The following is a 12,549-nucleotide window of genomic DNA, read 5'->3' as shown; positions in this document are numbered from 1 at the left end:
TTCCCACCAAACCCAACTAGAGTTAAGCAGCTTGCCTGTAGGACTGCAGCCTCAGCATCTTAGCTTGCCGCTGTATTACGAGCCAAAGGAAAGTCATGCACTTCAAGGAAACTGACATATGCAAGCTACATTCCAAATGGGTTTAAAATGTCACATACAGCCTACAACAGAAATGCAATTATGAGTGGTATATTTTTTCCACTATGTTTTCCACCTGCTTTGCATATATTATGCAGTGCTTCACGGAAGGACCAGATACACACTCATGATTTCTATTGTACCAGTGACAGTTTTCAGTGTGATCCATCCCACATATTGCATTATTTATCCAAGAATAGCTGCTAAACTGAGGAAATTTGGGGTACATGGGGAGAAGGCAACTCATAAATTCTACAGGTAATTGCATTTGAGGACAAATGAATACGTTTGGACTTACGGAAGTATTTCAGTGTCTCTTCTATTTGCTCTGTTGTTAAATCAATATTAGCATCAGGAGAAAGGAGAGGTGTATGAAGCCAGTCGTCGTGGTCATAACCATAGATGGTGTCTGCTCTTAGCTTGTAGTGTGGTAGCTGCTCTTCAAGCAGACTGATGATTTCAACTTCGGGAAGATTTGTACTATTGCACACATCTAAAGAGAGGGGAAAGGCAAGCACAGAAACTGGGTTACACCGCTTTCAAAATAAAAATAGAAACACTTGTGATTTAATAACAAGCCACATCAGCAAAATCCCATCCAACACATTCCATCATCTCCAGAAAAATTCCATCTGAAAGAGGAGGGTGTTGCATTGCTTAGAAGCTCTGACTAAACATTTCGTAAGAAACTGAATAAGAAGTTTTTGTCTCAAAATGTGGGCATTTCACTGCTTATGAGCTACAACTAAAGAAACCAGAAACTATAACATTAAGCATTTCTGTCAACAGGCTTTGCTTCCATGCAAGTTTGCCTACTAGAACACTTGCCCAAGATGTAAAGCTATTCCATGTGCTTTTTTTCTTTCTTTTTTTTTGTAAACGATATTTATTGAATTTTCCATTTTAACAATCCAATCAAACCACACTAAACATTCCAAATTATTCAAATTATCCAGTAATCAAACAATCCAAATATTATGCCAAATTATAAATTTTTGGGCGGACTTCCCATGCTCCGAGGTCGGAGTGTGTGTGTTTCTATATCATCCCATATTTCTGCTATTCCATGTGCTTTAGACAAGAAAAGATTGACCAGAGACTTTAAACTCTGATGCTTTTATTAGTATGTACATATGGGCTACCTGTTACCAGCATTAGCTGTGAGCTTTTTGTTTCTGATAGAAGAAATGTACTGCAATACTCCTAAAGGTTTGCAGTCTATTTCATCCACAGCAACCACACCACAAAAACCAGCACCACACAGCCTTGCTTTCCAGGAGCAAGACGACAAGCAGCTGTTAATATAAATTGCCTAGTAATTGCATGCTATTTGTTCCTGTTTCATCTCTAGTTCAACGCTTTTATCACTTCTACCCCAGCATTACTAGGGAAGAAGTCTCCCTCATCCTTTATGACAAAGCAATGTTGCTGGGAATCAGTGATCTCATCGACATGTGACTCAAGGAAGCCTCAAAAGAAAAACGTTTTACGAAAAATAGCTCCCATGTGCTAAGACAGGGAATGAGAAAGATGCCAGGCATTATCTTCAGCTAAAACACTTTACTCATTTTGTTGCATATTTTTTTTAATTCAAAAGCCTACATTTCAAAATAAAGCCATCCCACTGAAGCCAGTTACATGTGCTTTTATGGAGCTACATTTTTTAAAAGCCTAAATACATGCCAAGGGTTGACAGGATGTGTGTCACAATTATTTTAGCTCTCTCAATGCACAAAACCTCCCCACTGTGCCTGGGTCTTTTATGAATGCCAAGAATACTGCACCAACGTGAATGAAAAACAGAAACATGCTTGTGCTATGATTTTGGTTTCGCTGTCAAATTAGATATGCTGGTAGTGGACTAAGAGAGAGAACTTGCCATCACTTATTTACTATGAATTGGGGAACAAAGTAAATTTAGTTTCATGATCACAAAAAATCCAGTTAAAATATTACTAATAATAATAACGATAATGATGAAGATTATAAATCTTAGGTTTGTTTGTTTCCAAAATAACCAGCAATACCTGTACTTTCCCTTGGATTATTTAAAGCTTTCTTTGTCCCCCCCCCCTAAAATGCTCATTGCGGCATAAATACTTCTCTAGCCATCCATTTCATTCTTACAGCAACACTGTGAGGTAGGTTGGGAGTTCATGACTGGCTCAAGGTCACCAGGTGACCTGGAATCTGAACCTGGGCATCCCTGTCCTGAGTAAAACACTGAACTCTACACCATACTGACTCTCTCACCCAAGATGGAAGCACATTTTTCTAGGATATCTTACATCAGCAATTGGATTGAGTGGGATAAAATGTATGAATGCAGCAGACATAAATGGCATTAAGGGTGCCTCAGAGCAAGGGACAAATCTTCCTGGATTCTCAAAAGTCTGTGATTCAGTCACAGTATCTGCACCCTGGTCTCTTAACTATGCCTATTTGATAAAGAGTTTCGCTGCTTGTCCTTCCATGAGCTCATTACACCTACCAAAAGCTTCTTATTTAACTTATTTTCAGCCCAAAGAGAACAGCCAATTATCTTAATAAGGAAAGAAGGAGCCACCGGATTTGTTGAACTGTGCAAAGATCAGTTCTGGTACTTGCTATCACATTCATCCTTCATCCCATTAATGCTTACTGAAGCTTTCACTAGTCAATTAAAAAAAGATTCTGCACAAGGGGCACAGATACAGCACATGGGTGCCAATTCTCAATGAAAGCCATGGCTATGTTTTCTACTGCAAATAATACAGCCTTTAAAACAGCATTGTGGGGAAAGCTATTAACATTATCCAGTAAACCAGAATCCTAAAGGGACTTAAAGCTTTTTGAAGTTTAATTTGAAAGACTGTTTAGAACCAGCAGGTTGCTTCTTGGGATTAAGGGGCAGGAGAGAGAAGAGATAACCCTCCCTTTCCAAACCAAACAGCTTACCAGGGGGGCCAAGGTAAATGCAGGATGTTTTAAATGAACACCTTTCCCCCTCATTGAACATCTCATGTTATTAGTACTGTACTGCTGTGTTAAGAGGGTAAGCTAGTGCCACCTGGTGCTCAGTAATCTCAGTGACTCAGAATTCAGGCACAAAAATGGTCCTCTGCAATAAAAGTTGCATCCTGGACCAGAAAGGCAGCAGAAAGGAGCAGGGAACAACAAAGATCTGCACATCTGACAATTAATGGAAGCCCCACCTCTATTTGAAGTAAAGGTGAAGGGACCCCTGACCATTAGGTCCAGTCGCGGATGAATCTGGGGTTGCAGGGCGCATCTTGCTTTATTGGCCGAGGGAGCCAGCGTACAGCTTCCGGGTCATGTGGCCAGCATGACTAAGCCGCTTCTGGCGAACCAGAGCAGTGTATGGAAACGCTGTTTACCTTCCCACCAGAGCGGTACCTATTTATCTACTTGCACTTTGGCGTGCTTTCGAACTGCTAGGTTGGCAGGAGCAGGGACCGAGCAACGGGAGCTCATCTCGTTGTGGGGATTCGAACTGCCAACCTTCAGGTCGGCAAGTCCTAGGCTCTGTGGTTTAACCCACAGCGCCACCCGCTGGTCCTTCAACTGATAATACTCAAGGATGGGAAGAATGCTTTTTTGTTTTGTTTTGTTATGTATTCACAAAAGGGTATTTGCTGAGAATAGATGAAACTTTTAGCCATTAAAGCAATACAACAGACATCAAAATCATATGGTCTCCTCTATCTTAAACCAGAATGAGAATTTATTTAATAGAAGCTCCTAGATCATATTTTCAAAGGAGACAGGATCTGGTTCCATAGACTAATGATACCCCTCAGCTAGATACTTAAATACTGGAACATATATATATATATGTGTGTGTGTGTGTGTGTGTGTGCGCGCGCGCGCGCGCACGCGTGCGTGCGTGCACGCGCGCACTAACAAGGTCCTCTGAGTTCCTGAGAAACGCAATATCACGTAAAGATCAAAGGCTTTGCTTTTTCACAGCAAAACATGCCCCCACCAGCTTCTGGAGGACGTGGGCGCCAAGGTTGCAGGAATCTTCATCGTTATGCAGGACCCTCCTCCTAGCCTGTAACACTGTTCTAAGCCTAGGGCACTATTATTATTATTATTATTATTATTATTATTATTATTATTATTATTTATTCATTTAATTAATTAATTTCTATACCACCCTATACCTGAAGGTCTCAGGGAGGTTCACATAAAATATCAAATACTATACATAAAATCAAAATAAAAACAACAACTCAATAACCCCCCCACACACACACACAAAGAACCAGCATTTTTTAAAAGGGCATAGGATGAAGATCAAGTCATGCAAAGGCCTAGTTGAAAAGGAACATTTTTGCACCATGAAAGTGACATGCAAAAATCACTTTTTCAATGACGCATCAACTGTCACAATGCACTTCATGATATGCTCCACTTCTCTTACCCACTTAAGACAGTGTGCACTAATTTGCAGAGGACAGTGACCCTTTGCAAAAAGTAATGGAAAGAGCACCTCAACAAGTGAGGAGATTTGTAGTTGAATTAACATTTCCATTAAATCATTTTCAAAAGACAACTAAAAGGGCTTTTAAAGAGAAGTAGAAAAGTGAATCATAGAATTGTAGAGTTGGAAGGGACCATGGAGATCATCTAGTCCAAACCCCCTTGCAATGCAGCTGTCCCATACAGAGATCAAACCCGCAACCTGGGCATCATCAGCACCATGCTCTAACCACCTGAGCTATCCAGCTAGAGAAAAACTTTAAGATGGGCTACCCAAAGCAGACCTTGGTCGAGGGTGGCCATGCGTTTTTCTTTCCAGAAAGCAATTCTGCATTTGAAGCGCTTCCTGATTTAAGTGCAGTTTAAAGATAAAATAATCATAAGGAGCGAGACTTGAAGCACTTGTCAGCAAACCAAGGAGGCTCACAAATCACCTCACCACAATCTTCCACACTATGGTGAGATGTATTGTATTTCTAGTTAAATTATATTAACATGGAACAGAGCACGCCAGGCACTCCTGTCTTCCACTGCCTCCCGCAGTTTGGTCAAACTCATGCTGGTAGCTTTGAGAACACTGTCCAAACATCTCGTCCTCTGTCGTCCCCTTCTCCTTGTGCCCTCCATCTAGAAGGGGTTTTTTTTAGGGGGAGGGGTTAGGAGATGCATTTCCTATCTCTTTTTTTGGTAATGCCCATCCTACTCTGGGCAGCTACTTTGACATAAGGCAAGATGAAATTAGGATGGGGGTCTTCCTTTCCTAAGGGATCTCTGTATCGCCAAAAGCTGCCTACTGTCATGGAAAGGGGGGAAGAAGTCTGCCAATACACTGGGGGGGAGGGAATGAGGCAGATTGGTCTTGCTATTAACTGATCGGTAACCTGACAAGTGAGAAAGGCCATCTGTTGACAAAACAAAGTGAGGAGACATATGGACACCACCATTCTTACAACACTGGCTTTGTTACTAGAATCTGCTGTATATTGAGCAATTACAATAGGAACTGACCTTTTTTATTTTTAAAAAAAAACCTTCCAAGAAATATACCACACCTCAGTGCACTTGAGATAAAAGCTACTTTAAAATAATCTGGAAAAGACTGGTGCGCAATATATTATAGAAATCAAAAACATGTCAGAATAACATGCAGGTATACTCATTAGCGGGGTTTGTTTTCCACCAATGTAGATCTTTACTCCAGTCAAAAGGAAATAGAAAAGTTAAACAGCAAACCCAGAAAGAAAAATAAATGGTGCTTTTTATCGCAGTTCCTCTTCTGCAATAACAAGACATATTCACCAAAAAAATAAGATTGCACCACCAGAAAGAATAGAGGCTTTTGTTATCCCCTAATACTTCTACAACCTACACTGTCCAGACAGATGGAGGGAGACGCGGAAGAAGCAAGACGCTATTCATAAAAGCAAAGAACATAACTGTTAACAATGCGCCTTTTGTTCATTTACCATTGTAATTCAGCATTTAAGCTGAACCACAATACAATTAAATATAAACTGCATTAAAAGATTAAAAACCCATCTTGGATATCAAAAGTAAAAATTATTATGATTTTTTATAAAGCACCTAACAAATCCACAAATTCATTGTGGTTTATATCTTTTGATATTTTAGAAGTTCCGCAAGAGTCTCTCTCTGTGTGTCTCTCTGTCTTTCTGTGCATATGTGTGGTCCTCTGGAATCTGTCACGTGTCAAGGATGTCAAAGTAAATGTATACTATACTGAACCCCGCTTTGGGGGGGGGAAGGCTTGCACCTCCAGATTTGGGCTATTTGAACAAGTAGCCTACTTCATGGCCAGGGCATCCCTCCAAAATTTCTCCTAGAAGTAGAAAAATCACACTGAAGGCAAGAACACTAGATGGTGCTATAGCTTCATATCATCAACTTGTCACTTTCTAATGCAAGGCAGAATGCAAATAGAGCAATTTCCAAATAAAGACAAAGGAAGTAGCAAACAGGTTAGAAAAAGGTATATAAAAAGGCACAGTGACAAATATTAGTGGGAGGAGAGGACAAGGTTAGGACAAGCATTTAATGCGCTCCATTCATTAGTGCTCCTTAGCCATATCAAAATCATTCAGCATATCAATAGAGTTAAGCTTCATTCTGCTTTCCCAGTGGAAGTCTGATAGAAAATCCATACCTCTCTCACAGTGAGTGAAAACATTATGGGCCAGCCAGCAGACTACTTTTTTGCTGGGGATTACGGGTTCCCAATTACTCACAAATGCGGAGTGCAGCTGAACCTGGACACTGAACTGTTTGGCGGTAAATAGTAAGCACATTAAATGAAAACTATAAGGTGAAACATTTAGGAGAATATGTACTTGCAGCCTCTCAGCATGGGTTTTGTCGTCCAGTCAACAGCCATGCAGGGGGGCTTGAACAAAAATGAGTCTGGGAGGGAGGGAGGGAGGGAGGGAAGGAAGGAAGGAAGGAAGGAAGGAAGGAAGGAAGCCTACTTAAACGGCAGACTGCTCTGCCATGTAATGGTACTCTGACATGGGGTGGGGGAATGGCTATTCAACAAGACTTCTAAGTGGAGACATTTATCCAATTGGTATCTATACTGGATCTACATTTATTTCATACGTGAATTGTTGTTCAACATTGCCTTCATACATGCAAATGTCTTAGATGTTTTTACATATGAAATTCTTCTATGCATGGTTTTTACTGCATTGTAAATCACATAGATACACATCCCAGGAATAAATAAATGAAATTAACCACAACAATAATTATTTATGTGTGCTATTTTTATAGAGAGATATATCTACATCTGGAAATTGTGATGCAGCTCTAACGCAGCATCTCACGAGCTAAGTGCTTTCCATATACCTGGCTCATTCCAAGCTGCTGGGAAAAGAGAGCTTTTAGGGGCTTCTGGCTACTAATTACATGACAGACTGTTCCCATCACCAATGAGATAGAAAGTCAAGTTGCAACTGGAGCTTTGAGAAAGTGATGGTTCAAATAAGCTTTCCCTAAAGGAATGGGACTTGGGGAGATACCTGCAGAACAAGCAAGTGACATGCAAAAAATGAGGAATTTGATCTAGACACACTGAAGAGGATGGTGGCAATAGTCACAGAGGTAGATTGCTACCCCTGCCACAGGCTGAAGTGGTACAATCCAGCAACAGACACAGCAGTCACCATTTAGGGGGCGTGGGTGGGAGAGATTGATAGTGTTAGAATGAGAAGAGTTCCAAGAAGCCAGTCCAAAAACCAGAGAGAGAGAACTTTTAGTAGAAACACTGGGAAATAAGTGAAAAGAGGGAAATTCAGTAAGAGGCAGTGCAAATTCAATAGTGCAAAAATCATTGTGTATAACACTGCTTAAGTAAAAGAAGTTAGTTCTTGCAGATTTTGCAGAAGGAAGAAGCGATATAGATATGACAGTCACCTGGACATGGGGAAAGAATGAAAATCCCAAGAGAACTGCAAACTGAGAAACAAAGAAATTGCTTAAAGAATGGTGGTGTTCGACAGAACGCTCAGGAGATTATTTATCAAACCAATATAAGTGTTAGCCCTAAGGAGATCAGATTTCAGTTATTTAACAGCACATTTATAATTTGGCTAAAAAGTATCATGAAAACCTTGTGCTGAAGACCATCCCAAAAGATAGCCCAATGTCTCCCCCATTTTGTACAATCTGTATCAGTCCCTGAATGAACCTCCATTCAAGGATTCCCTGCAGGATGTTATGAAAGAAGGAAGTGTATAAAATAACACTGTTTTTAGCAAATGAGAGAATCAAGAAACCTGTATTTCTGTTATATGGCACCTTGTCAAGAGATAATCTGTGATCAGATGAGCTGCTCTGACACACAAACAGAAGGAAGATATTAAGTTAAATTCTTCCTGATCGCGGAATACTTAGAAAGAGGAGTCATAAGCACGATTTTGTTGCAACATGCCCAGAGCACATGTTTCCTGTAAGAAATTCAGTTTCTTGATGCTGTTTACCTGCAATCTTTTTAAAGCAAAACAGAAATGCCTGAATCACAGGGCTGTTTGGGGTGCACATAACCCTAAATCCCTATGCTTGAACTGAATCCCGATGAGATCCAGTCAGGACCTGCAAAAAATACTGAATTCAAGAATTTTTATGGGAATATGCTCGCTACTTTTCAACGGCCTGAACAACCTTTAAGAATGAAAAGACAGCAATTGCAGCCAAAAACAGTAACCACAAGCACCTATTAAAATTCCAGACTTTTACAGTTAATGGAGGCTGCATCACACCTGCAGAGAAACATTCTCCCCATCACTCTCAAGCATCCATGTGCCTTCCAACTCAGGGAGAAACTTACCTTGCGAAGTCAAAAACAATTATTTCATCCCACCCAATCACAAAAGTGAACTCTCTCTCTGTGTGTGTGTGTGTGTGTGTGTGTGTGTGTGTGAGAGAGAGAGAGAGAGAGAGAGAGAGAGAGAGAGAGAGAGAAGTAGGGGTGTACATGGTGTGGTGAAGGTGTGGCCTCAGGAAACAGTTCTGTGTATGCTCAGACTGCCCCTCTCAGCACCCCTACAAGGTCAACACTGAAGCTGCTGGTTCGCCTCATGACAACAGATGGAGCATAAGCCTTCATACTGGAGCTGACTTCTAGGCAGCCTGATCAGTCACCTGTTTTCTTCTGCTCAGAGACATATGAGAGGGCCCTCTCTGCCCTAGCTATACTTTTGATTAGGACTGGCTGAGTGCTGCAGAGACCTTCTTGGCCAGAGAACAACAGATTGACAGTAACATATATTGGACAGGAAAGAATTTGTGGCTTTGAGATCTTGGGGGATTATTTATTTATTTATTTATTTATTTATTTATTTGATGATGGGTGTGGAATGAATGAATGAATGAAATGAAATACAACAACAACAACAATATCAGCACCATCCTTGGGAGGGCTGTGCCCCAATAGCCCTAATGGACTAGCCTCCAGCATCCCCCACAATAAATTCAATATGTAATTTCAATATGTAACACAAAAGCTAACATGCATGATTTGTGATGTCGTAGAATCTGCTCCTCAGACAAGGGTAGGTTTTTGCTTCCTATTCTCTGGATTAAATCTGAATAAAGTTTCACTGAGAATACTAGAGTTCCTGTGCTTGTCTTCATGAAGCATCTCCCATAAGAGAATCTAGAGCTGTGTCAGTAGCCCTGCAAGAAGATGAATCTTTTCTGGAATCTAGTCAAGTATGCCTAATTTTAGCTCTGCAAGAAGCAATGTTGTTGGCTTCTGCAGGGGAGGCAGGTTATTACCTCCAAGGAGATGGACAGAATAGCCAAGTCAACAGCCAACTGGTCAACAACCTACCAGTAATGGTGCCAGCATCTCTGTACTCCCTGTAGTCTGATGGGTCATTTTCCACAGCTTCGCTTACATAGTGCTCTTCATGACAGGCTAGGACTGCATGGTCGGTTGTCTCAGGAAAGGGCACAGTGGCAGCCAAAGTGCAGTCGTTCAAAGCTGTGGCGTCCAGCTTGGCAGGTTTTACAGGGAAGTGCCAACTGCCATCAGGGGGGCCAGCGCTGGAGACTGGGTCTGGCAGAGGTAGAAAATGCAACCTTCCTTCTTTGCAGTAGTTGGCTTCCTTGGGAGGTCTGTAAAACATACACCGGATAGAGAGAGAATGTGAGCAAGGTTTAATTCAGGCAGTCACAATAGAGTTAATCAAAACATAACTCTTAAGCTGTTTGCTCTTTTTCAGCAATTCTAAAGTACATGGCAGCTGTCAGCATATAAACGGTCTCTATTTTATTCTTAAATAGATGCATTTGAAGGTTAGAGCCTGAGGATAAAGTCAGAGGTTGAGGAAGTCTCCAATTTCCAGTTTCAAATAAAAACGAACAGAAGAACCCATAAGGGTGCCTAAGATCGATGAATATGATGCAATAGCATCTTATCATTTGCCACATCAATGGGAGCCCAGGCTCAGCTGCCATAACCAGTACCACCTGTTGTCCAAGATTTTATTTATTCACACATGAAAAAGGCCGGAACTGCCACCAATGAAAATGAAGATTAAAGCATGGCAATGGCTGGCAGGATTAAACCAATTATGGTGTTCCCAAGCACAATCACTATATCAATTCCTGCCCTAGAGACATACCCATTTTCAAAAGTGACTATGGCAGTCAGTCAAAAGTCACATTTTCTCCCCCAGTTCGGCTATATATCAGGCACTCCATTTACGACTGGGTACTTCTTGCATGGCAAGAAGAAGCCAAAGAACTACAGCATACACTGATGTCCCTTAAAGCAGGCTAACTTTTATTGTGAGCAACAACCCACATGCTCAAAAATATCTCTCTGCCGGGTCATATCCTTAAATACACTCAATGCATTGAAGGGCATGTCTAAATGACTCCAACTCATATCAGTCTTTCAATAACCACAGTCCAGACATTCTTCAGCCCACAGTAGCTCCCAATAGTCCATACCTCTGCGGTATACCGAGTTCTCATTATGAGAATTTTTTTAGAGATAAGGCACCCTCATCCTCATTGTGGAATACTTCCTTAACTCCCATGTATTTTTCTGTATGGAATCGGAAGCAAATGTTGTATGGATCTTTAATGCTGTGGAATTCCAGTTTTACTCCATTACACAAAGTCATTGGAAAATGAGTCTAGTCCTCACCAAACACATGCTAGAAATCCTTTGACCAGATTAATTTGACTTCCTGATTGGTCCTGATCCACCACTTCGAAGCACAGCTTCTATAAGTAACCAACACAAAAGAAGGGACATTTAGTCCTTCTAAAGGAGCAATGGGCACACTTTAGGCCTGTTGGGTCTCCCATGTTTTTTGGTTTTTTTTTACTAGAACCCAAAACCTACCAAAAAGAGTCAGGTAGTAAGAAAACATGCAGTAAGGGTTTTTTTGAAACATGTAGTAAGAATTAAAGGGCATGGTACCCCTGAGCATATTCTGAGCCTAATAACTTGTTTTCTGTTCACAAACACACAGCCCATTCACACCAAAAGTCCGCAACTAGTTAGCTTTCTTCATTTCAACAGCTTCATTTAGCTGCGAAAACTTGCTTTGTTGTTAAAGCTATTTAAGAGTTAGAAACCTTTGATGATCTACTGCAAATCATCCAGAAATCTACTAGATTTCAAACCTACCTTCTAGCCACTCCTGTTCTGCAGAGTATGGTTAGCCCTTGTGTAGGGCACACTTTGATGAAGCCTGTGACTTGGCTTCTTTAAGCTGGGGACATGAGTCAGCCAAGCAACATGGGTACTGCAGTGGTCACATTCCTTTCCGCCTTGGGAGGCCAAAGCAAAAACCCCTAAGCCTAAAGTATTGGGAGGAGCCCATGCTTTGAATCTTCCCCATGCCAATACAGTTTTTAAAGTGCCATCACTGACTCAACAGCAGCATTGACTCTTCATGTTAAGCCAGTAGAATGGGAAACAGTGGCACAACTGTTGCTCTCCCATTACTGGTTACCTAGCCTTAATCTTCTGCCCCAAGTGAAACCAAGCCTAAGCAAATACAGCTGGTTTTGCTAATATTTATCCACTGTAAACTGTTGTTCCCCTTCCTCTGTCACAACTTAGGCAACCACTGAACAAGCAAGGACATAACATCTGCACAGCCAGAGGCAATTTTGAAGGCCTGTATCACAGCCAGTCCTGGTGCAATGAGCAAGCAGCTTCTCATTTCTTCATGTCTATTCAGAAATAAGTCTTACTGCATTCACCCCAAGGTAAATGGCATTAGCAATGAGAGGCGTTCTGCCTCCTCTTTTTGTGCTTTGGAAATGGGTTGCAACACGGTGTATTGTCTTGCACAGGTGCAGCATGTATAATCTGAGCGCGAGGTATTATGATCCGTTGACATTTGCTGCCTGAGTGTGTCTGTATGTGTGCACATGTGCGTAACT

At 41.2% G+C, this 12,549-nt stretch overlaps 1 protein-coding gene across 4 annotated transcripts in view; it reads right to left on the bottom strand.

Moving 5' to 3' along the window:
- TRAK1 (trafficking kinesin protein 1) overlaps positions 1-12,549 on the bottom strand; it is a 140,992-nt gene that overhangs the window by 78,334 nt on the left and 50,109 nt on the right. For all 4 annotated transcript variants that reach the window (XM_053359598.1, XM_053359611.1, XM_053359609.1 and 1 more), the window contains exons 2-3: positions 9,971-10,257; positions 437-631 (exon numbers count right to left, since the gene is read on the bottom strand). The gene's annotated coding sequence lies outside the window, so the exon portion shown is untranslated. The remainder of the gene's footprint in view (positions 1-436; positions 632-9,970; positions 10,258-12,549) is intronic.

Source organism: Podarcis raffonei, chromosome 12, assembly GCF_027172205.1.
Source record: "Podarcis raffonei isolate rPodRaf1 chromosome 12, rPodRaf1.pri, whole genome shotgun sequence".
NCBI classification, from domain to species: domain Eukaryota; kingdom Metazoa; phylum Chordata; class Lepidosauria; order Squamata; family Lacertidae; genus Podarcis; species Podarcis raffonei.
Note: the sequence above shows the minus strand (reverse complement) of the source record. Positions and strands in the feature narration are given on the sequence as shown.